The 22490-nt window shown below is 46.1% G+C and overlaps 1 protein-coding gene across 4 annotated transcripts in view; it reads right to left on the minus strand.

Moving 5' to 3' along the window:
• Positions 1 to 22490, minus strand: part of ELFN1 (extracellular leucine rich repeat and fibronectin type III domain containing 1) — a 784985-nt gene that overhangs the window by 52814 nt on the left and 709681 nt on the right. Inside the window, exon 1 of one of the 4 annotated variants that reach the window (XM_085629238.1) lies at positions 3458 to 3589. The exons of the other annotated variants lie outside the window; for them this stretch is intronic. The gene's annotated coding sequence lies outside the window, so the exon portion shown is untranslated. Of the gene's footprint in view, positions 1 to 3457; positions 3590 to 22490 lie in introns of those variants that run through there. 4 annotated transcript variants of the gene reach the window in all.

Consider the following 22490-nt stretch of genomic DNA (forward strand, 5'->3'; position numbering starts at 1 on the left):
CCTAAAGGAACTTCTGCCCTGAAAAGTATGTTGGGGAGGTCGGATCAGTAGCGAGGGGGAGCGCTGCCAGGGGTGTCGGACCCGGGAGTAGCCTTGAATCTTCCTGTACTGATGGTGAACTTTTTACAGACTGAGAATGCTAAGACTGCTGTTTTTGAAGTGCTCCAGTGAAAAGTTGGCCTTCTCACCAAGCAGCTGCTTGCCATCAATAGGCCCACCCATGGAGATTGTTTGGACATCTCCTGAGAAGCCAATGAGATGCATCCAAGCATAGTAATGCAGTGTGATCGCTGCAGCCATGGATCAAGCCAACGTCCACAGAATCCGAGCTGCAGTTCAGGGCCACTTTGGAAGAATCCAACCCATCATTGAACTAATGTGAAAAAGAATTTCTCATGTAATTGGGTAAACAGAGAACAGTCTGTTTAGCCGGCTCCTGTAGTGTATACCACCCCAGAAGTAATGTGACATTTGTAGGAGGAGGGGTTAAGGGATGTCCCCTTATGGAAAAGTATCCAAACTCTTGTTTTTGTAAGTCTATAAAAAGGCATGCATATGTGTTCTAAGAAGTGTGGAGGTTATCTGCTGCTGAATCGTCATGTTCTGCATGTCGATTATCTTTGTCGGGTATGATTAGAACATCAGAGCCGGACCTGAAAAGTTCTCCATGTGGGCAAATCCGTGGAGCCATGGGGATAATTGTGCCAAAGCTTCAGCAAAAAAACAGACCAGAACTTTTTCTTCTGCTGCTCGAATAATAGCTATCAACTACAAGATTTTTTATGACAGCAGCCAAAGTCAGCTCAAAGTGTAGTGCCATTGTTTGTGTTGTATGTGGCGCTACGCACAAGGGTGTTGGTGCCTTGGAAGACACTTGTGTAGTCAGAAGAAACACCGACGCTCGAGCATGTAGAGCTGGGAAGCATCGGAGTCAGACCCACTCGGTTCGCCAAACCCTAAGCAGCAGGTTTGTCAACGGGAAGTGACCCAGAGGGCACAGGAGCTACTCTCAAAATGTCCAGCATTGTCTTCTGCAAGGCCTACACAGGATCTGCGATGGGGTCGGCTATTAAAGTCAGAAATTCTGACTTCATCTTTTTCACTGTTGGAATTGGCTCGGACACTGAAGAAGAGCCTGGTTTCAGGAACGACATGAGGGTCAGCGCATTCCAGGGAACAGGATTGTTTCTTCAAGGAAGAAAAGGATTTCTCCTTTCTAAAGTGCTTTTTGTGTGAAGGTCTTTTAGGAGACGGTTTGCTGTCAGAGAACTTACTTGAAGGGGAACGTGAAAGGGAACTCTTCCGCATTTTCCTGTGGGCATTGGCAAAACATGGCTTGACCTCACTGTTCATTGAAGGCTTTCAGGTGCTTCAATGAACAGGAGTTGCTGGCAATGGGGTCATGTTTGGAGTCAAGATTTGACTTGCAGATGTCAAGTGAGTCAGGCATAGACATCTTCTATATGCATCGATGGCACGGTTTGGAGCCTGTGGTCTTCAGGGGGATTTATGAGACCAAATTGCTTTTGAAAGTTGATGAACTTCATTGGTGAAGCCTCCAGAAGCCTCTGGACCTGTTTTGATGAGGTGCGGAAAAGCAGGACCTGATGCGAGCCCCGTGACTGGCATCTTATATATTTAATTGTTGACTCATCTAGGTGGGAGGAGTTGTGGCTGAGACACATGGCACCACCTGGGGGCGCTAGAGAACTAAAGATGGGGTGGGAAAAATGATCCAGTCTGGCATCTGTAGGATATTCATGAACTGAGGCATCTGTGGGAAAAAGTATCCATCTGAATACAGACACAGGTAATCAGTGTCTGGCCATGAAGTCACACAGGCCTGGTTAATTGCACAACTGTAGCACTCAGGGTTTGCAAAAATTAATCCTTTTGGTGACATTTTGCAAATGTCTATAAATAATTAGCAAAATTAACATTTAGGAGCAAAATTTGGTTTGCAGGTATCTTGTATGAATGCGAGTGCACACTCTGCGTAAAAGAAGTCTGGTGAGATACTGGCAAGGGATTTGTTCATGCAGAAAGTTATGCTCGACATCTTCTGCGAGAACCCTTCACGGTCTGGTATCTCACAAGACTTTTGTAGATAAGCACTTGCTTAAAAAAAGTTGTGCAAAAATTCATAATGCAACATTTTAAAAAACTATTGCGAATTTCACATATGGGACATTTGGGGAATTCCAGATCTCTCTCCAACATAATTAAAATGTTGTCCTGACCCTTTTGAATATGTTTTCAGAGTACCACCAACTTATGCAGTCATGCAATGAAAACATAGCTTAGTTGTGAGTCATGGATCCCAATCATTGAATGCAGAGACCAAGACCTAACACTTTTGCGCCAAGAAAATGCCCAGACCTCCCTACAGCCCAAATGTAGCTTTAAAACACTACATAACAGGGAAGTACATTCAACATTCCTCTGTTTAAGAAGAAATGCTGTGACCCTGAGATTCAACACTATATGGACAGATCTGAAGATCTTACAATGTAATCTGGAAAATCTGTTGTGTTGCAACAATGTGTGGAAGACTGGTTAAGGCCAGTAAAGACAAAGTCGGCCGAAACAGGTCTAGGTCTGCTCGTTTGCAAGTGGCTGAGATTAATTCAAGCATCCTTTCCGTCACTTTGCTGTTTGTTGCAGTAGAAACCCTAAGTGTGACGGGTCCTGTGCTCATTGTGCCACATGACTCAAGCTATGCTTCACTGACGAGATCTACATAGGATGAAATAGATCTGAGGTTACTTATGTTCCGCTCTGGAGAGGACATGGCTTGGCATTTCGGGCTGGACTGCTGCTATTGGTGCAGGACCAAGACTCATTCGGATGTGGCTCGTCTTTCCAGAGTTGCACAGTGCTAAAAAGCGATGGACTGAGACTTGGCCATGAGCGATCGCCAGTGGCTGAGATTCATTCAAGCATCCCTTCCATCAGTTTGTTGTCTGCAACAGACAAGCCACAGAGCTTTATCATATAACCTTTATAGTACGCTTATTCCGGGGAGCTGCTTCTTGGCCCCCTGGCGACTGCAGAGAAGCCCCAGGCTAGCATTCAGACGGATACAGCAGCTTACATCCACTTTTCTCTTAAAGTAAGAAAACACAAACTTCGGAACAGCAAATATCTTTCAAAGTCTTTATAATGCCAGTTACAAAGCTTTCAATTCTGCATATAATACACCCTAAAAAGCGTCCAATTCTGCATTTTACCTAGGTGGCCACGCTTTAATTAGTCAAAAGGACAAAGTCAGAACAAAGCGCGTGCGCTTGTCCGCAGTCTAAATTGCCCACAACCTGCCGCCGATTTAAAAGATGCTCACTCAGTGTAAACCTGATTTCAATTAAAACAACCAAATGAGTACACCTGCAACGGCATTTTGTGCGTTTAATTGCGATCTGTGCTTATTTTAATTAAGCCCAATTGCTGCTAAAATTACCAGTGTGAGCCTCTTCCCTTTCATGATGTGAAATGTTGAAATCAGCGCCGCGCTGCCCTGGAGGGTGGTCTGTCCCGTGTGCCTTAAACCTGGCAGACACCTGTGCATCGGCGTCTTGTTGCACTCTATGTCAATTTCCGAGGCACAGAGGCGGTGCGCTCGAGGCTGCCAAAACCCCGGAACAGGGGCCGGCGCGCGCTCTCCGTGCCACCAGCATTCATCTTTGCACCATGCCCTGCAGCCCCTCGGAGGCTTTTAGTGTCTTGGAAGGAATGCAGCGATTCCCTGGCGCTGCAGTTTTGTCCTGCTGATGGAGCCGTAATTATAGCAGGCTTTTTATCTAATTTGTTTTCAGCTTCTCGCGCCAGCGCCGGACTCTTGGCTCGGCTTTAACGTCAGAGGCTTGGCTCTGCTCCTGCCAGGCCCCTAGCGCGCGCGCGTTCACGGACACAAGGAAGCGCGCGCGCTGTCGTAGCTGCACAGGCAAACACGTGCAAACACGCACGTGCGGACGCTCACAGTTTACGCACGCGCACACAAAAAGATGGTGCAAGATCTTCTTTGGGCTTTGTGAGGAGATAAAGGGAGCAAATATGGCATGCATGTGCCTTGTATTTGCATTGATTTGCACAAACCCCAAAGGAGAGCCGGTGTTGACTTGGAAATAAAGATACCAGTCAGTATTAATTATCAAATTTCACAAAAAATGCATAATTCTTTGCAGGAGCATGGGGTCTTGGCTTAGGTTTTCGGGTAATCATAGCAAATCTTATGTCTCAATGATACATGGTGTGCTCTTGAGCAAATCGCTTACCTCCAAGTTACTTCTGCATTAGTGAGAAGCGTACATGATGTTACTTCATGGTAAGGAAGCAGGTGACCCTTTTCGCTTCATAAGTTGAGGATCGATCTTTGACTCCTCAAATACGTGGCCTCTCATGCAACAGTTTCCTTGAGATTCAGGCACCTTGCTGCATCGGATTGTTACTTCTGCATGCATAAACTTGGCGAGTGCCTAATGGAGTCACAATAAGGATTTGTGTTGATGGGATTTGGCGCCATTCTGCTTAATACAGAAGGTCCCACTGGGGATACATTCACTAGACGCCTGCATTTTTATGGGATATCTCTATTCAGAAAAGCGTCACTAAAAGAGAGAACAATCATTTTTCGAATCCCTGATGAAGTCCCTGTTAGGGCCGAAACGCGTAGGCTGGGCAGCTGTTGGATTTTGTAAAGAATAAAGAATAAGTTTGCTTTGAAATAGCATGCCTTGCCTCCTGCATTATATTGAAATCTATGAGAAGAATCTCGGTGTTTGAATGATCGCTGCATTTTTTTATTAACATTCTTTATTGGCTTTTTAATTTTTGCATCTCAACAACATGTTACATATCTTGTACCATCGTAAATATCTTATTAAGGATACATATGCCTACAGCATTTTCCTGCTGCGGCCCCAGTGCACATAATACGTTTATACAGCAATTTAACAGTCCACAAATGAACTACAAGATATTGATCGCTGTTGATGGTCATATTTCAACATATTAGTACCGCAAACTGTACCCAACTCCCCCCTCCCGTCCCTCCCCGGTCTCACGCGTACTTTTTTTTCCTCATGTATGAGTAGTATTCGGTCTAGGCTTGTTACATAGTCATGTATACGTTTCTGAGATCACCCTGTGCATGCGTCGTTAACAGGGTATGGTTATTCTTCTGCACATTCAGTTAAATATCTCATACCGGGACTTAAACTTCATCTATGGACTTTATGGCTTCTAGCAGCACACGTAAGCCTTTGAGTTCTTCTCTACGTAATGCAGCGCTCTCTGCAGTACCCCAGCGCAGTAATTCCGTGTGCCAAGTCAATACATCCGGGGGTTTCCGTGACTTACATCTCATAGTAATGTTTCGTATAGCTAATATAAGTGCTATATCTACAAAACGGTATTGCACTTTATACTTGGACGTTTGTTTATGCAACCCTAAAATGCACTCGTCCCCCGTGTTCTGCACTTCACGGTTTACCGCTTCTCCTGTTCTGTGCCTGATGGTGTCCCAGTATTCCCTTAGTTTTGGACAGGCCCATAACATATGAAGTAGGTCCGCACCTTCTAACAAACATCTTGGAAAATGATGTTGTGTTTGGGAGAACATTCTGTCTAGCTTGTGTGGAGTAAGGTAAGCCCTATGTAATACCATAGTCTGTATAAATTTGAATTTCGTGTTCCTCGATGTCTTCCTTGGGTGTTCCAGTACCTTTGTCCATTCCTTATCTGTGAGGTCCCTATCTATATCTCCCGCCCATGCAGTTCTCAGCGTGTCCAGAGTGGCCGCGGTAAGCGAGCTGATGTCTGTATAAAGCCACCTAATAAGGTGCCTGCCTCTTCCCATATAATGTACCATTTTAACCAGGTCATTGGTAGAGTGCTCCTGCCTTTGCGGGACCCAGTGAGTTTTTACATAATGTATCAGTGCAGCATGTAATAGATATAAATGTGCCGGGGACCCCAGTTTAATTAATAAAGGTGTCGTGATCGAGTAGTATCCCGTCCCCAAATAAATCAGACATTGTGCTAACCCCTGCATCCGACCAGGGCATCAATTTGCACTTCGTGAGTCTGCCTCTCGCTAGGGAGATCCCCAACAAAGGAATGTTACCTGCATATGCCAGGGTCGTTTGCGTGTAATGCAGCGCCGCCTTCCAACATCGAAGCGCCGTGACTAACAGTGGGGGGGGGGGTCTCCCGGGAGTCTGCTGCCAGGTAACAGCAGTGCATGTAGTGCACCGTTGTCTATATCTGCCTCCGTGAACCCTATTTCCTGCAAGTTGCGGCCAGCTGTCCAGTATGATAGCCACTGCAATTGGCATGCATAATAGTATGCTCGTAAGTCTGGGACTCCCAGTTCGCCCATGCGTGTACCTATTTGCAGTTTCTTCAGGCTTATACGACGTCTACAATTACCCCAGATAAGGTCAATGAGCATCGTGTTCAATAATTTAAATGTGGTGTGTGGTACGAGTAATGGTAAATTAGTAAAGTAATATAAAAGTCTCGGTAGGACCACCATTTTTGCAAGGGCCGCCCTCCCCATAACAGATAGTGGCAGTGCCGTCCAGAACACAATACTGGAGCGCAAAGCCCGGATTGCTTTGTGTAGGTTACCATCAAGCATATCTGCATGTGTCCTGTAAATGTGTATACCTAAGTACTTAAAGGTATCCGGGGCCACCGTTAGGTGAGCGTCCCCAAAATCTATATGTGCAGTTCCTGCGTGCTCTCTAAAAAAGAAAGCATGTGATTTCGTTATGTTGATGGCTAATCTGGACACAATTTCAAAGCAACGGAACGTATCACATATTGCGGCTAGAGGCATGCAGATATAAAATAATGTCGTCTGCATATGCCAAAAACAGGTGCAGTGTGCTTCCCAGTAATATACACTGGTTTGGGAACTCTTTCCGCAGTGTTATGGCCAATGGTTCCTAAGCTAGTATAAAGATAAGAGGTGACAGGGGGCAGCCCTGCCTAGTCCCTTTATGTATTGAATATTCTTCTGAGATGTGGCTACCAGTGTGGGCTCGTGCTACAGGGCCCTTATACAGTAGACATAGCCAAGCGATATATCTCTTCGGGATCCCAAATTTCCCCAGGGCCTGAAACATATATTCCCAGTTTATGGAATCAAAGGCCTTTCTTAGGCACGTGGGTATCGGCTCGGGGCTTCCGACATCAGATGGTGTAATTTCCTGATATTCAATGATGTGCTGCGTGATGGTAAAAACCCAGTTTGATCAATGTGAATTAACCTAGACAGGGAGGGCAATAACCTGTTAGCCTGTACTTTACTTAAGATCTTATATTCTGTGTTTAGTAGGGACAACTGCCGGTAGTTGGCCATATCTGTAGGGTCTCTTCCCGCTTTCGGAAGTGATATAACTAACGCTTGTGCTGTTGTGGGCGGTAAGACTCCCTCCTTCCACGCAGTTTTTTCTATAACAATTCCAGGTAAGGTACTATGGAATCTGCATATGTACTATAGAATTCTATTGGGAGCCCGTCCATGCCAGGGGTTTTATTTCGCGGAAGTCCCTTCATAGCAATTCGTATCTCAGATTGGGTAATGGGTCCAGTAAGGTCTTTCTGAGCTGCAGTTGTGAGTCTTGGGTATGTCAAGTTAGAAAGGAAGGCCTCTGTTTGGGACTCAATGTCGTGATCTGTGGCACTGTATAATGTGGTGTAATAGTGGCGGAAGGCTGCATTAATATCTGCCTGGGTGTGAACCTTAGCCCCTTCCACTGTTGCAATCTCATGTATAACCACTGTAGGGGAAGCATCCCGGATCAACTTGGCAAGCAGTGCACCAGACCTATCCGCTTCAGCGTGGGCTTTCTTCGTGTATGCTTGGTAATCAATGACCCGCAGCGTCTCTAGTAGTTCTGCATGTTTTATTCTTGCTTCCTGTAGTGGGCCCTTGCGGTCAGTGTGCGTGACTGCTCCCTGTTCCAGCCTGCCCATATTCTCTTCTACCTCTATTAACGCCTTATGTATTTCCTGTCTGACACCCACAGTCGTACTTATCGCTTTTCCCCGTATCACAGCTTTAAAAGCATCCCATTCTATCAGCCTGCTTGTTGCCGTATTGCTGTTTTCTGCAAAATAATGGTCAATGGTCCTGGAAAGGTCACTGTGGAATACCGGATCTTCCAGCATCTGAGAAGGTTTTTGGTAAGTATGTGGCGTGGAGTGTTTGCATTGCTATTCTGGTGGAGCAGTATATTCTGTCTATTCTAGTATGCAGGTCATGCACTGCGGAGTAATAAGAAATGTAAATTGATACTTGTATAGCGCACTACTCACCCGCAAGGGTCTCAAGGCGCTTGTATGAATACCGCAGTGGAACCCATCCTGGCTTTCCCTGTGAGGTGTCCACTCCTGGGCACCCCCAAGGTGGAGGCCAGGCATCCTTAGCATTGTCGGGGCCGTTGTGGAGATTAAGCAAGCTATTGCCCAGAGTTGCAGAGTGGGACTCCATGATTGGAATGGCACCGAGGCGAGAATTATCAGGTCCGTGGAATTTTTGAGCCCAAGACCCGCCGAGGCGGGGAATTGAACCCTGGTCCCGGGCTAGATCTCTGCATCAGGGTCTGCCGCTCTAATCATTGAGCCACACTTCTCGGTGCGTGGGGTATTCTCGGTGCGTGGGGTGTCTCCTCCACCAGACTTCACACAGTTCCCAACTTTTTGCCCATCTATCCAGTGCCTCAGCTTGCTTAAACACACCTGCTCCATGCAGCGGCAGGTGTGATCTGTCTAGGGCCACATCCATCACCGCATTGCAGCCCCCTCCCAATATCCATGGCTGTGATTCCCATCCTGCCAACGCCCCACTCACCACGTCCCAATACTTATCTTGTTCTAAGTTCGGAGCGTACACCGTGCCCAGTATTACAGGTTGTCCATCTAGTGTACCCTTCACAAATATGTATCTGCCCAGCTTGTCCACCCTTTGTTCTATAGCTTGAAATGGTACTCCATGCCTTACCCAAATAGTGGTCCCCCTAGCATAGCTGGAGTAGGAGGTGGAGAAGATTTGTCCCCTCCATTTTTTGCGCAGCTTCGCCGGATTGCTGTCTATCATATGGGATTCTTGCAAATATACTATTTGTGCTTTGCGGCGTTGTAGCTGCGCATGTATCCTATGCCTCTTCTGCACTGTTCCCATGCCCTGTATATTCCATGTTATTATGGTATAGTTACCCTGCGTTGTCATCGCAATTTGTTTGTATCTGTGGGAAAATAAATGTGACGCGCAAATGTAATAGCCTATCCATACATTTCCGTACCATGAGACCGTTCCACCCCCCTAACAATCCAATACTCGGTCTGGTCATCCAACTATACCGGACCATACAACTTAACTGAAACAATAAGAAAAACTCAGTGGTCATGCATAGCGCCTTTGCCGTATGGGGGACATTGCTAGCGCTCCACATGTGGCATACTCCCACACAACAATACTGTTAAGCTTACTACGGAACCTGGGCCTAGTTAATAATATACATTGCAAATAAACCCGCCAGTGCCGCGGACATGTTACAGGAAGCCATTCTGCAGTTGCATAATGTATACTTGCGGGTACAATCAGCCATATAAGCCCTTGATGACTTGCGGGGTCGCAGATGGGAACAGGGCCACACTGCCTTCAGATTCCGATTCGTGCGTTGCTTCTTCTTCCGAGGAGGACTTAGCTGCCACTTTCGAGGTATGCGTGAAAGTGGCCGCAGCTATAAGTGCCTTTGTTTTAGTCTGCTGCATCTGCTGTTTTGCGATATACTGCCGCGCGGGAGTCCGGTTCATTCTTCGTCCTCCTTGCCCAGTAGAGATCACATAGCTGTTCCCGCTCTTCGCCGAGATCTGAGAGTTAGTCGTTGCGGTGTTCGTTAGTTCCATCACTTCCAGCCAGTCGTCTACATCTCCTGGGTTTTCAAAGAAATAGGAGTTTTGGTCATGTAGGATTTTTAACCGCGCTGGGCATATTTCAGGTCTAAGTCTCTAAACTTTTTCTTAACTGCCAGGAAGGAGGAACGTTGTCTCTGAACCAACATTGTGTAATCCGGGTATAGTGAGATTTTCGTATTTTCAAAGTTTATCGGAGATGATTCACGGGTTTTTTGCAGGAGAAGGTCTCTGTTGTGAAAGTTCAGTAGTTTCACTATTAAAGGTCGGGGTGGAGCTCCAGGTGTTGGGCAACCAGTAGGTATCCTGTGCACTCACTATATACAATATTGCATGGAAAGTCCTTCGTTGGTGATATGATCCCGGAACCACTGTTCTATATATGTCGTCGCATCGTTCCCTTCACTTTTTTCAGGTAGTCGAATGACTCGGATGTTATTACGCCGGGCTCTTCCTTCTGCATATTCCACTCTATCCAGCAGGGTAGCTACCTGTTCTTGCAGCTGCGCAACCTTAGTGTCAGTCTGTGCTTGTCTCGGGATGACGTCCTCTAGCGTTGCGGCATTTCCCTTCACCTTGTCCGCTAGCTTAGTGTGGCCTGCCCGGAGCAAGCCGAGGCCAGTAGACAGAGTCCCCATTTGTAGTTCTATCGCCTTTCTGGATTTGCGCACTTCCTGTAAGATGAGATCCAACTTATCCATAGGTGCAGGTGTTGCAGACGATGTAGTGCACTCAGGTCCGGCCTTGTTAGTTGCAGGATCTACCGTATGTGGGACATAGTCCTGTCCCACACACCCTAGTGGTGTCATGCTTCATCATCGGGTCACCCAGACCCCTAAAAGTCCGGGTGGGGTCGACCACAGTGTTGGGAGTGCTTTTAATATGTTAAAGACAGAGGGGGTTAACTAGATAAAATACCTCAGGCAGATCCCCAGTTTCCCTTTATTTTTGGGTCTGTCTGGGTAATTAAAATAGATAAAAGTGGGTCTTATAGGAGTGTTATGGTCCTAGGACCCTAGTGCCGACATGTTTCAGTCCAAAAAAGGGCCACTAAATGGTCCAGGACTTTCTTCAGGGCAAGAATGTAACTCCCCTATGTGAGTGAAATTACTGGGATGGGATGTCCCTATCCTATCAGTATGGTGGGGGCAGAGTAGCTGCTCCACGTGATATTTCGTAAGAGTGGGTGTGTGTCAACTGCCAGGCTCCATCCAATTCGGGGAGGTTGACTGTATCTCACAGGACCAAAAAGTCAGAACGGGCGGTCTTAATTAAGATCGGTCGCCCTGCCTGCTACCTATTTGGTTCTGGTCCTCGGCTTTCGCATAGTCCTGTCCGCCTTGGTCCTGTTGCTTCACTCCCTTATGCCCCATCCTGCAAATCGATCCAGCAACAGGTAGCCTGAATACAATAGACACGGGGTCTCAGCGTGCTTCTTGTGCGTCACCAATGCACTCCGCAGCGTTCCTCCCAATGCTCCCACCACAGCACAGCGGCTCACATATGGGTCCAACACCGGTCAGCACTGCTTAGTCCAACTGTTTGCTCGTCGCCCCTATGCCCACGTGCATCCTGTGTGTAGCAATGGTGCCATTCAGTCGGGCGGGAGGCCCTGATGCGTCCGCTTTTTGCCACGTGGCGGTAGTAGTCACGGCAATCCTTGTGCCACACCACTCAGAGTGCCAACACAGTAGCCATACACCGTGTCCACTGGGGTTGCCAAGGACTAAGCAACAGGCCACGTTATCCAGGGAACATCACGCCCCACGGCCTTTCCAGGAGCCTCTGCAAGCTTCACACTTTCAGTCTCGCCGCAGCAGCGTAGATGGGGCCCGTGGTGCCACCCCGTTCCGCCCGAGATAACTGCCACCAAATCGCCACCGGATTATAGGTCCTTCCCCCTCTGCTTCTGGGGAGGGCGCACAGGCAATTCCTCCCCTGTTGGCCTCACAGGCACACTTTCAGCTGCGCAACATCGCCGTCCGCTGCCATTTTCGGAGCGTTTCCCAGTATGCTCTCATGAAGTGACTCCCATATGTCAGCACACCATCTCCAGGTCTCTGCAGCATGCACTCGCACCCATCCAGTATATTACAGTACCTTGTTTGTCCGTGGCCCATCGACAGCAAAACCACATGCGAGGCGCCGTGTCTAAACTTGCTGTATAGCGCCTCACCATGCTACAGGGGAGCAGGCCGCCTCGCATCCCCGAGCTCCCCTAGCCTCCGGCCCCGCTGACCTGTCACATCTCCCGCGTAGTTCCGTTTTCTTGGTGCCTGCCGCCTCAGCTCCCCGCAGGTTCTTCCAGCAGCAAAGCAGTCTAGTTCTCGGGGCCGTGCAGTCCCGTTACAGCCTCAGCGATGTGAAGTATTTACTCCGGGGCGCGGGTTTAAGTCTCGTCACGGCCTTCCTCACCCCGCTGTCTGCTGTGCCATCAGGCCTCCGGGGATGCAATCTATGCCAATCTCGCTTCCTCCAGCACACAGGCGGCACCGAGTCCTCCTGCTCGTCACCGCAGCTCACTCCCGCACTTTGGTGGCTGTCCTGCGGAGGTTAGCGGGTATATTCCAGGATTACATCGGCCCAGGACGACCGCCATGCTTGGCTGCCAGCCACGCCCCCCGAATGATCACTACATAAAGCCAAATTGGTAATAATACTTACTTGGCTCCCAAAGCAATTTTTGGCATTGATTGGACCTGAAAGAAGAAGTTGCATGATTGGACTAAGAATTTGGACTGACATTGTATTGAGTTAATTTAAATTTAGATTAAGATTTATTTTTGGACTTCCTAAGCACTCCCTTGAGCATCAGTCTTTGACCCCTCATATACTTCCCTCTCATGCAATGGTTTCCTTGAGATTCAGGCATTTTACTGAATCACATTGTTACTTCTGCATGCATGCACTTGGCAGGTGCCTAATGGAGTCATTCGAAAAGTTTGCCCTGCTGAGTGTCTGCTCCAGCAATTAGTTATATGACGAGAAAGATTGACAAAGTGATCCCAGTAATTTTCAATAGAATAGAACATATTTTTTCCTTTTGAGAACATATCTGACCCACCTGCTGCCAAAAAACATATGTTTGTAACTTGTCCTAAACTAGATAGTTTTTGGCAGCAGGTGGGTCAGATATGTTCTCAAAAGATGGAGACAGATCCTTCCCTTACTGTTAGAGACATTAAGCTGGGTCCTGAAAATTTGAACTATAGACAGAACCAGTCACTCTCGATTTTGTTGGTAATAGCTAGATTGGTAATTGCTCGAGTCTGGATCAGTCCGAGCCCCCGACTTATAAGTGGTTGGTGGATGTTGATTAAGGAAATTTACACAATGGAATATGCTTTGGCAAATGTGAGGGGTACTCAATCTCTGATCAAATTAAAATCTATATGGGGCTTATATTCTAACGTAAATGTTACATTAACTAGGATTGATTGTATTAGAGAACTGACTTCTTTTTATGTGATCAATGAGCAGCTCTTTGTTCTGTCTTTATGTCATATAGGATATATGTAGTTTTACTCTTCTGTTTGTTGTTTGTGCCATTTTGTTGACAAATAAAAATATAAAAAAAAATATATATATATTTTTTCCTATTTGCCGTTCTCTGTGGCCTGTGTCTTCTGCAAATATAATACTGCTTGGGTATCGCCAATCAGAATTTCCAGGTGAAAGGTTAAGCTGAGTGTCCAAGGGCTACTAAGTTTTCCTTTTTGTACTCTCATTACCTTAGGCAAGGCAGCTCATTGCTGGCCCAGGATGGCATATCTATGCCACTTATTCAAGATAGAAAAAAATGGCTACATAAATGGTTCCTAGTTTTTAGGTCACAGCCTCTCGGATAGTCCAGCTGTCTGGTAGGGAAGACATATTGGAGACATGCTGAAAGGTGACCTAGGAATGCATTCTGCCCATAGCTTACCAGTCTCTTTTCCTTGGCCAATGCTGTTCCTCATTGGCAATAAGCACTGGCAAAACAAACTGTTCCGCTAGCGTCTTTTAAAAGCCAAGGCTCATTTTATATGTCCACAGTTCCCATTTGGATATTTTGAAACTCGGGTGTATATCTATGAACTCATTTTGGATAAGCCTCATGTAGGGACTCAGATGAAGAAGAGTGGGGTGCGACATAGTGAAAATTAAGGCAAGGGACCAATGCATCGCCTAGTTTGGTAGTGTACTGCCAGGAGAGGAATATGCGACTTCCTGGACAATGCAAAGATTTCTCTACAGCAGGCTCCTTCACTGGCTGAGCTGTCATTCTGGCTGCTGGTATATGGATGCGTGCTCTTACCACATTAGGTGTAGTGTGGTATATGCCAAGGGTTTCAAAACAAGACAACAAAATAAAACTTCTCAAAAAACCTTTTCAATCCTTCAGCCAAATTGCAAGATTTTTTTCATGCATTTTTGGCCCCATTCTGGACATTTTTGTAAATGCTCCCTTCTGATTGTGTTAATTCTGTGCTATGATTTTATTGCTTTGTGTCTCATATGTTACTCTAGCATAGCCTTCGTACATGTTGAGGTGGGGGTGAGGGGAGATATTTCCTAAATTACATGCTCAGGTGCATGCATAGTCTGACCCAGGAGTTTTGAAGTGCTGGCATTTTGCATAGTGACATTAATAGGTGTATTCAGGAACCTATGGTGAATATGAGGCTGCGTGCCGACTGCCAAGTCATTGGTGCCGAGCCACCAACGCAGACCGTGCAGATATAATATATCTGCGTGCTCCCGAGCTACTAGAAGGCAGTTTGCAGAGGATTCTCTTGGATGGGCATGCACAGGAGAGGGGTTTAGATTTTCTGGGGTACTTTTGAGCCTATGGGGATGTGGTTCAAAAGGTAAGCACTCGAAAGGGCTTCTTCAACCCAGGTGATGTGGATAATCACATTTAATCTCTCCTCCTGAAAGGGCCAAAGTCAAGAAAAATAGGGATTACTGGTCCTAATCCATTGTTATCTGCAGCGTGGTACAGATTCGAGCTGCCAAGAAGGGAGGTGAGGGGAGGAAGCAGGAGCAGAAGTAAAGTACGCTTTGGGCCTGCAGCGCCATGTCGGCTCGCTCGCTGACTGGCTGACAATCTTTCTTTCTTGGCAGGAAGCGAAGAGTGAAATAAATGATCAGGGTAGAGCAGAGGTCGGTCTGTCCCCCCTGGGTAGCATTAACTTCCCCTTGCCAGCCGAAGCACCGAACGCGGCAGCTGGCAGAGGTTGCCTAACGCTAGCCGAGGGGTTGGCGGCCATATTGGAAATTACGTGCACAGCCGATGGACAGCAGCGTTGGAGAAGTCACCTGGGTTTAGAAGAAGTGAAGACAGGTAGAAGGGTAAAAAGTGAGCATTACTCTCTGAGATTAATGAGAGCGATAGCGGCAGATCCAGCAGGGGCAAGATCAATTTCCCTGAGAAAAAAAGAACATTTTAAAAAGAATGGCTTTCGAGCATTCTTTATAGCCTTGCCCTCCGAGGGCAAGGAAAGACGTATAGCCTGGTCTCATGCCATACTCGCTCTCTCTCAGGTGCAGAGGCAGTAGACAAAAGCCTACATTTACACAATATTTCTCAAGCACCTCCCCTCTAGACATGACATGTCTGCACAATGGACACAGTGGTTTCTGTGTTGCATTTTTGCATCTAGTTGTTTGCAGTTGGAACCGGCAGTGTCTGGTTGGCTGAAGGGCTGCCCCCAGCCAGGCAGAGCTACCACTTCTATCAAGGGCAGGTGGTTACACTCGTTGTATAACCCATGACCACCCTTGGGTAGCTTGGCACTGAGCAGCCATACTCACTACAGAGGCAATGTGTAAAGCAAAGACACAGCAGCCACTCGTGATAAATGCACTAAGCGTCACAAAAGAGACTTCACTGACAATGTCTGTAAAAATGCAGGGGTGTAGCTTCGGGAGGTGTTTGGAAAGTAACACCCCCCGCAATAGTTACATTTTCTGATGAATAGTTAGGTACAGGTGCTTTTAGTCGGGTATAGTGAGGTGTCTGTCGGATTTCAGCTGGGATTTTTGAATGCACACACTGATATAAACACATGCACACTTTCTCATCTCTGTTCTGAAAGTCCTAACAAATATTAGTTATTTTACAAAATATTGTGTTTCTCTCACTTAGTACTCCTATCAATCCCTATTCCTCTCCCTCTCCACTGTCCCTTAACCTATAATGTATTTTTACATGATATGCCAGCGTGATTGTTGGGAAATCTGAACCTCACCCCCCCCCAATCTTACTGACCAAGCTACGCCCCTGTAAAAATGTTTATATTCTCTTTTTTATTTTTTTTTATTTTGTTTTTTTTCAGTCCTCATATAACCTCCATAGAATAAGCAGCCTCTCAGTCTAAACCGCCCCTGCTGCTCATAACTTGGGGGAACCAATCTCAGCTGATGTTCTTACGAGAACCAACCCGTAGTACACATCATAAGCTAACCGAGAGGTATAATCATTGGACGCATTGTTCCTTGCATACACCGTTATTCAAGGTCTAAGAGCTTCCAGTATAGCCCAAGCTCTTTTCTTTCCCTATATGCATTAACCTTTTGATCTATATCCCTAAAGTATCTTACTGAATTCCACCAGCCTCTCCATGTAGGAGTTGCTGTCTGGGGCCAGTTCTTACAGATTTTCCTTCTTGCCAAAAGGATTAAGTAAAACACTAATTTATTCTGTAGCCCAAAAGGCCTACCACCCCATCAGGCAACATAACAATACCAAAAACAATTACAGGGGAGCTTACCTCCACATCTTTACCCAAAATGTCCGACAAAGTCTTACATTGTCCCAGTACTCCTTTAGCCGGGGGCAAGTAGCAAACATGTGGATGTCGTCCGCCTTTTGGGCACCACATTTCGTACACATGGCTTCTCCACCGCCCCCTATCTTAGACAGTTTGAGTGGAGACCAATAAATCCTGTGGAGTGTAAAAAAGTGGTTTCTCCTTAATGCAGCAGATTTGATCAATAGGTAAAGCATGTCTAAAGATACTTGCCATAATTGTTTCAACTCATCATCCGGCAAGGATTCCTCCCAGACCAGGTAAGGATGTTTGAGCTTCCTGTCTGCTGCAGAAAGAAGATAGTTGTATCAAAGTGCCACTTCCTTCTTCTTTGGGTTTTGATCTTGCAGATCATCCTCCATTGAGTTATTCACAGGGGGATGCCATTGCTGATCCTTGCACCACATTGAGATTTGGTGGTGTTTAAATATGGATAATGAACCACTGGTTAAATTATTCCAAGTATCCCATGACAGACGTTTGTCTCCATCTACTATGTCCATCCAGAGTGCAACTCCCGCATCTTTTAATGGCTGAACCAAAGCCTCCAAGAGGCACTCAGGTGTTCCCGGAGAGTCCCACATGGGGGCCCATTCACTATAGTAGGATAAACCTAAACTACAACGACAGTCATTCCACAGTTTAGCAGCAGCATGTAAAACCTTCCGCCTGACTTTTTAAAAGTATTTGGGGGCGCCAAATCTATACATGAAACCCTCCTCAGGGCTGTCTATTAGCATTGCCTTAAACATACAGCCAATCAAGATGTTATCTGGACTGAGAAGTAGCATCCTGCAGTTCTTCAATTGGTATGCCCAACAGTACAGTTGAAGGTTAGGCAGACCCAGACCGCCATGCGAAGGATTGCGCCTTAGCTTCTTCCAAGACAACCTGATCCCCTTGCCCGCCCATACAAACGTAGAAATCTTTCCCTGAATTTTAACTAAAAGGGCTTTATCAAATGCCAGCGGAATATTATTAAATAGATTGTCAAACTTAGGGAAAATACACATTTTAATCAGGTTAACCCACCCAAAATATGTAAGCGGGAGGTTCTGCCACCTTTTCAGAAGTACGTCGACCTCCTTAGAGACTCTAACTAGATTTACTTTAAAGATTTCTTTTAGCTCCTGCACTATGGTTACACCAAGATATCTTATCTCCTTAGATAGCCTAACCCTCTGAACTGCCACATTCCAAGCTATAACTTCGGTCTTATCATTATTAACCTCATACCCTGACAGTTTCCCGAAGGCCTGTACTGCTGTAAATACCTCTGGTAAAGTTTGATTGACTTTTGTCGATAATATGATCAGATCATCAAGCATAAAAGGCTAACTTCCTTGTAAAACCCTTTGCAACAAAAGGGTATATCTTTTTGTTCTGCCTCAAACAAAGAGCTAAAGGCTCAATGTTTAAATCAAAAAGAATAGGAGACAGTGGACACTCTTGTCTCGTGCCACGTTCTATTGACACAGAAGCTGTGAGGCTGCCATTGACCACAATCTGAGCCCTGGGAGATTTGTATATTTTTTTTGAGGACCTCTCTAAAAGTCTCATCAGAAAACAAAAGCCAACAATACTCCGTTCAAATAGCGCCAATTAACGTGATCAAAGGCTTTTGCTGTGTCTAAGGTGATAATTGACAGCGGAGCACCATGCGCCATTGCCAGATCTATTGAGCCGATTAAAGTATGAACCAGGTCTTTCATCTGCCTCCCCGGTAGAAAGCCCTTCTGATCTTCATGGATTATCGGCCCCACGATCTTACAAAGATGGGTGTTTAGTACCCCAGCAAAGATCTTATAGTCGTTGTTCAATAATGATATTGGCCGATAAGGCTGGCAATGTGTAGGGTCCTTCCTGTGCTTCAGGATTATTGAAATGACAGCCTCACTGCACGAGTCTGGTAAAGATGAGGTGCCTCTCAAGATCTCAGCCAAATAGGGATAACCTCATCTGCCAGTAAAACATAGATCTCATTAGGCAACGCATCTGGCCCAGTAGCTTTCCCTTTCTTGATTTTTTTTAGGGCGGCGAGGATTTAATTCCCGGTTATATATTGGGTGAGGCATGCTAAGCTATCTGGGCTCAGCTTTGGGAGCTGTTTCTCTGTAAGCCACTGATCTAGGGCACAATCATCGACCACCAAGTCCTCCCGGTACAGGTCCTGGAAGAATTTGGTAAAAGCCAGCTCAATATCCTCTTTATCCTCAACATACCGGCTGCCATTACCCAATTTAATCTTACTGATGTAGTTGTGGGATCTATCTATTCTGCTCTTCATTGCCAATAATTTACCACACTTCTCTCCCTGATCGAAGTCCCACATTTTACTAACTTCCCATTTCTGCAGCATAATTTCTTCGGTTTTAAGTCTGAATTCCCACTGCAGATCTTCAATCTTCCCCACTAATCTTTCTTTTTCCACCCCGCACAAATACCCGGCCTTTAAGGATGCCTCAGCCCCTTTTAGTTGCTGCTCTAATGCAGCAATCTCTCTTTTTTCAGCTTTGGCCCAACCCACAGTGGCGCCTTTTAAGATCCCTCTCAGCCAGGCCTTAAAGGAGTCCCAAACTACATGTCGAGGAGCAGAGTCTAAATTATGATTAAAAAAGAAAACAGTCTCCCTCTTTATCTTGTCCAGAATATGTGGTCATAGGAAAAGCCTCCTATTCAAGGTCCACCTTCTAGGTGGGGACATTGACGGGAACTCCACATTTAAAGCTATTGCACCATGATCGGAAAGATAGATGGGCAAATACTCTATATTTATTACTTTCCCTGCTTTTGAAAGCTCCATAAAGATATAATCAATCCTTGAGTAGTGAACGTTTTTTTTGCTAAAAAAGGAACAGTCTCTGGCGTCACCCTTTTTTTCCGCCATACATCGCATACATTTAAATTGCCTAACATAGCGAGAAGATGGGCTTTGACCCGTGGTGTGGAAATTTGTGTGCGGGGAAAGGATCTATCAAGCCTAATATTCAAAAGAATACTAAAATCCCCACCAAATATCAGAGGAGCATCAAAATCCACTAGAGAGAGGCAGAGATTATTCAAAGGTGTGGTATCGTCCTCGTTAGGGCCGTAATAACTGGCCAACATATAGGAAGTAACACGACTCCTAATTTCCACCACCACCCAACGCCCTTTCTCATCAGTTTGTGATTTGCTCACATATACTCCAGAGTTTGATTTAAGTATTATAGCAACTCCTTTAGAGCAGCATTGTTGATCTTTGGCTACAACTTTATCCACCCACCTTTGTCTACCAAACAGTGCTATGCATTTGGACCGCAACAGATGTGTCTCCTGGAGCATAAGAATCCTAGCTGGGCTGTCCCTCAAATGTTGGGGAACCAATCGCTGTCTTCATTTAACCCTCAGGCCATTCACATTCCAATGCAAGATTTCTAAACAGTCTCTTCCAATAAGACCCGCTTCAGCCCCCGCCATCATATTCCCAGGTCAAACAGCACCCATTAGAAGAGGTTATATAGAATGAGGACCTTTTTCCATTTTTTTTCTTTTTTTCCCAATGCTCCCCACCGCCACTCGTGCAACCCCCCCTTCACCACCTCCCCCTGGGAACCCTCCCTGACTACCTATTGGCATATACCAATTTGAGCTACTATCCACCAATCCATCAACTAATCTCATATAACAACATGCTGAACTCCCGCCGTACAAGCGTAAATGTTTAGCTAGCTGAAGGCTTAATATGCAATAGAAAATTATCTGCATCCTCTGGAGAATGAAAATTATACATCTTGTTAGCCCACATCACTTTGAGGAACGCAGGGAACCTTAACTGCACTTGCGCGCCCATTTCCTTCAAGGGGTCCATCCGCTTACCCAACTCCCACCTTCTGTCCTCTGTCCCACGTGAAATGTCCCACCTTATTTTAAATACTACATCCTGTGTCTGAGTGATCTTTTGTTTAAGGGCTGCTCCCAATAGTTGTTCCTTGAGGGCATACGATTGTATGTTTACCAGAATTTTCCTGGGCTTCTTCCGACCAAGGTTGAGCTTGAAAGGGTAACCGGGGCGCTCGTTGAATTTCTGCTTCCCACACTGCAGATGAAGCAACTTGCGGGAAGGCCTTAGTCAAAAGATCTATGACAAAAGCCTTAACATTGTCCCCTTCCAAGCCCTCCTTTATGTCGAGAATCCTGACATTGTTTCTTCTGGAGTTGTTTTCCAGCCTTTCTAGCCTGTCGGATTGATCCCGCTCACTCAGTTTGAGCTTGACCACTACCTGCGTGTTACCTTTCACGTCTGACCTTAGCTCTCCCACCTTACTCTCCAGTTCATCCATGCGCTATGGCAGTGCTGAAAGATTTTCCTCTAGGCTACTACATGTGTATTGGATTCTCGTTTGGTTGGTTTCTGAGGTCAAGAAACGCTCCTTGAACTCTTAATGACAGTTGATTCAGCGTCCCTTGTACCAAGTCCAGGCCTGAGGTGACCTTTGTGGCTCCCTCTAAGAGTGTACTTGGTGCCTGACCCCCCTTTTCCAACCCACTAGTCCCCACTAAATGAAGGAGTTACTTTTGGAGGTACAGTAGCCGATTTCTTCCTTCTCTCTTTAAACGGAAATACTTTTCCTTCTTGTGTTTGCTCAATGCCAACCTTGGGGGTTGTCTAGGATGTTGAAGGGTAGATTCCCTTCCAAGAAAAGTACTAGACCTTAATTTAACCTCTTGCCAAGTAATGCCTCATTTTCAGGGAAAGAGTTAGTAGATAGAGTGGAGCGCGCCTTATGCTGTGATAGTAGTAATGGTTCACTCCCCTTAGAGACCTGCTCTTTTCCTAGAGGTGGTTGGAATACTAACTCCATGTACTTCAAATATGTACCATACCCCAATCTACCTTTTTTTACCTGTGTTAAGTCCTTGTGCTGGGCATCATTAAATGTGTCTCCTCTCTGTGCCCCCAGGACAGGCGGACCACACTCAGCATACTTCCAGCTATCCCCCTGACGCCCCTTCAAGAGACAGCATGTGCTTACTCTACCAGGACTAACCCAGGAAATCGAAGCGGACTCAGCAGGTCGAGACAGGCTGCGGCACACTGCTCGGGATTCGTCGAGCAGTCTAGCAGCCCTTAGGAGTGCCAAGCCTGAGCCCACACACATCAAGACATAATGCGGACAAAATACAGGTAAGAGACCGAAAACGCAGTCACTGCACTCCCAAACGTCTCAGCGTGGCATAACAGTGTGGCCCACGCATATAGAGAGGAACTAGCTGGCATACAAAAAAAAAAAAACAACAACAATAAAAACCTCACCTCCTCCACACCCCCCGCAGCCTAATGGATTCAGTAGCGGTAACAATGGCAGAGACACGTAAGATTTACCTCGGCAGACAGGTGGGAGGCGGCCAGGCTCCTGCGGGCACAAAACATGCGGTGCAGTACACGCGATAAGGAAACAGAAGGCTAAGCGGCGAAGAAGCAAATGGGCACTGTTCCAAGAACATGAAGAAGAGCGCCTACACTAGCCTCCTGGTGTGCCTAATCGGTGGGGCTCCATAACTGTTTAGACGGATGGTGGCTGCCATGTTCCCAACAAAAATGTTTATATTCAATACACATATTCAATCATTATAACATGACCATCATATACTTTTGGGCATAAAACACAATCGTAAATATTACTAGCAGTACTAGGCCCACTTGTATCGTAATGATTTTATCAGTATGCACACTGTTGAGAATGCCTAATCTAACTCCCCTCCAATTGAGAGAGAGCACCCTTATGCTGGGCA

This window comes from Triturus cristatus, chromosome 10 (genome assembly GCF_964204655.1).
Source record: "Triturus cristatus chromosome 10, aTriCri1.1, whole genome shotgun sequence".
In the NCBI taxonomy this organism is placed as follows: Eukaryota; Metazoa; Chordata; class Amphibia; order Caudata; family Salamandridae; genus Triturus; species Triturus cristatus.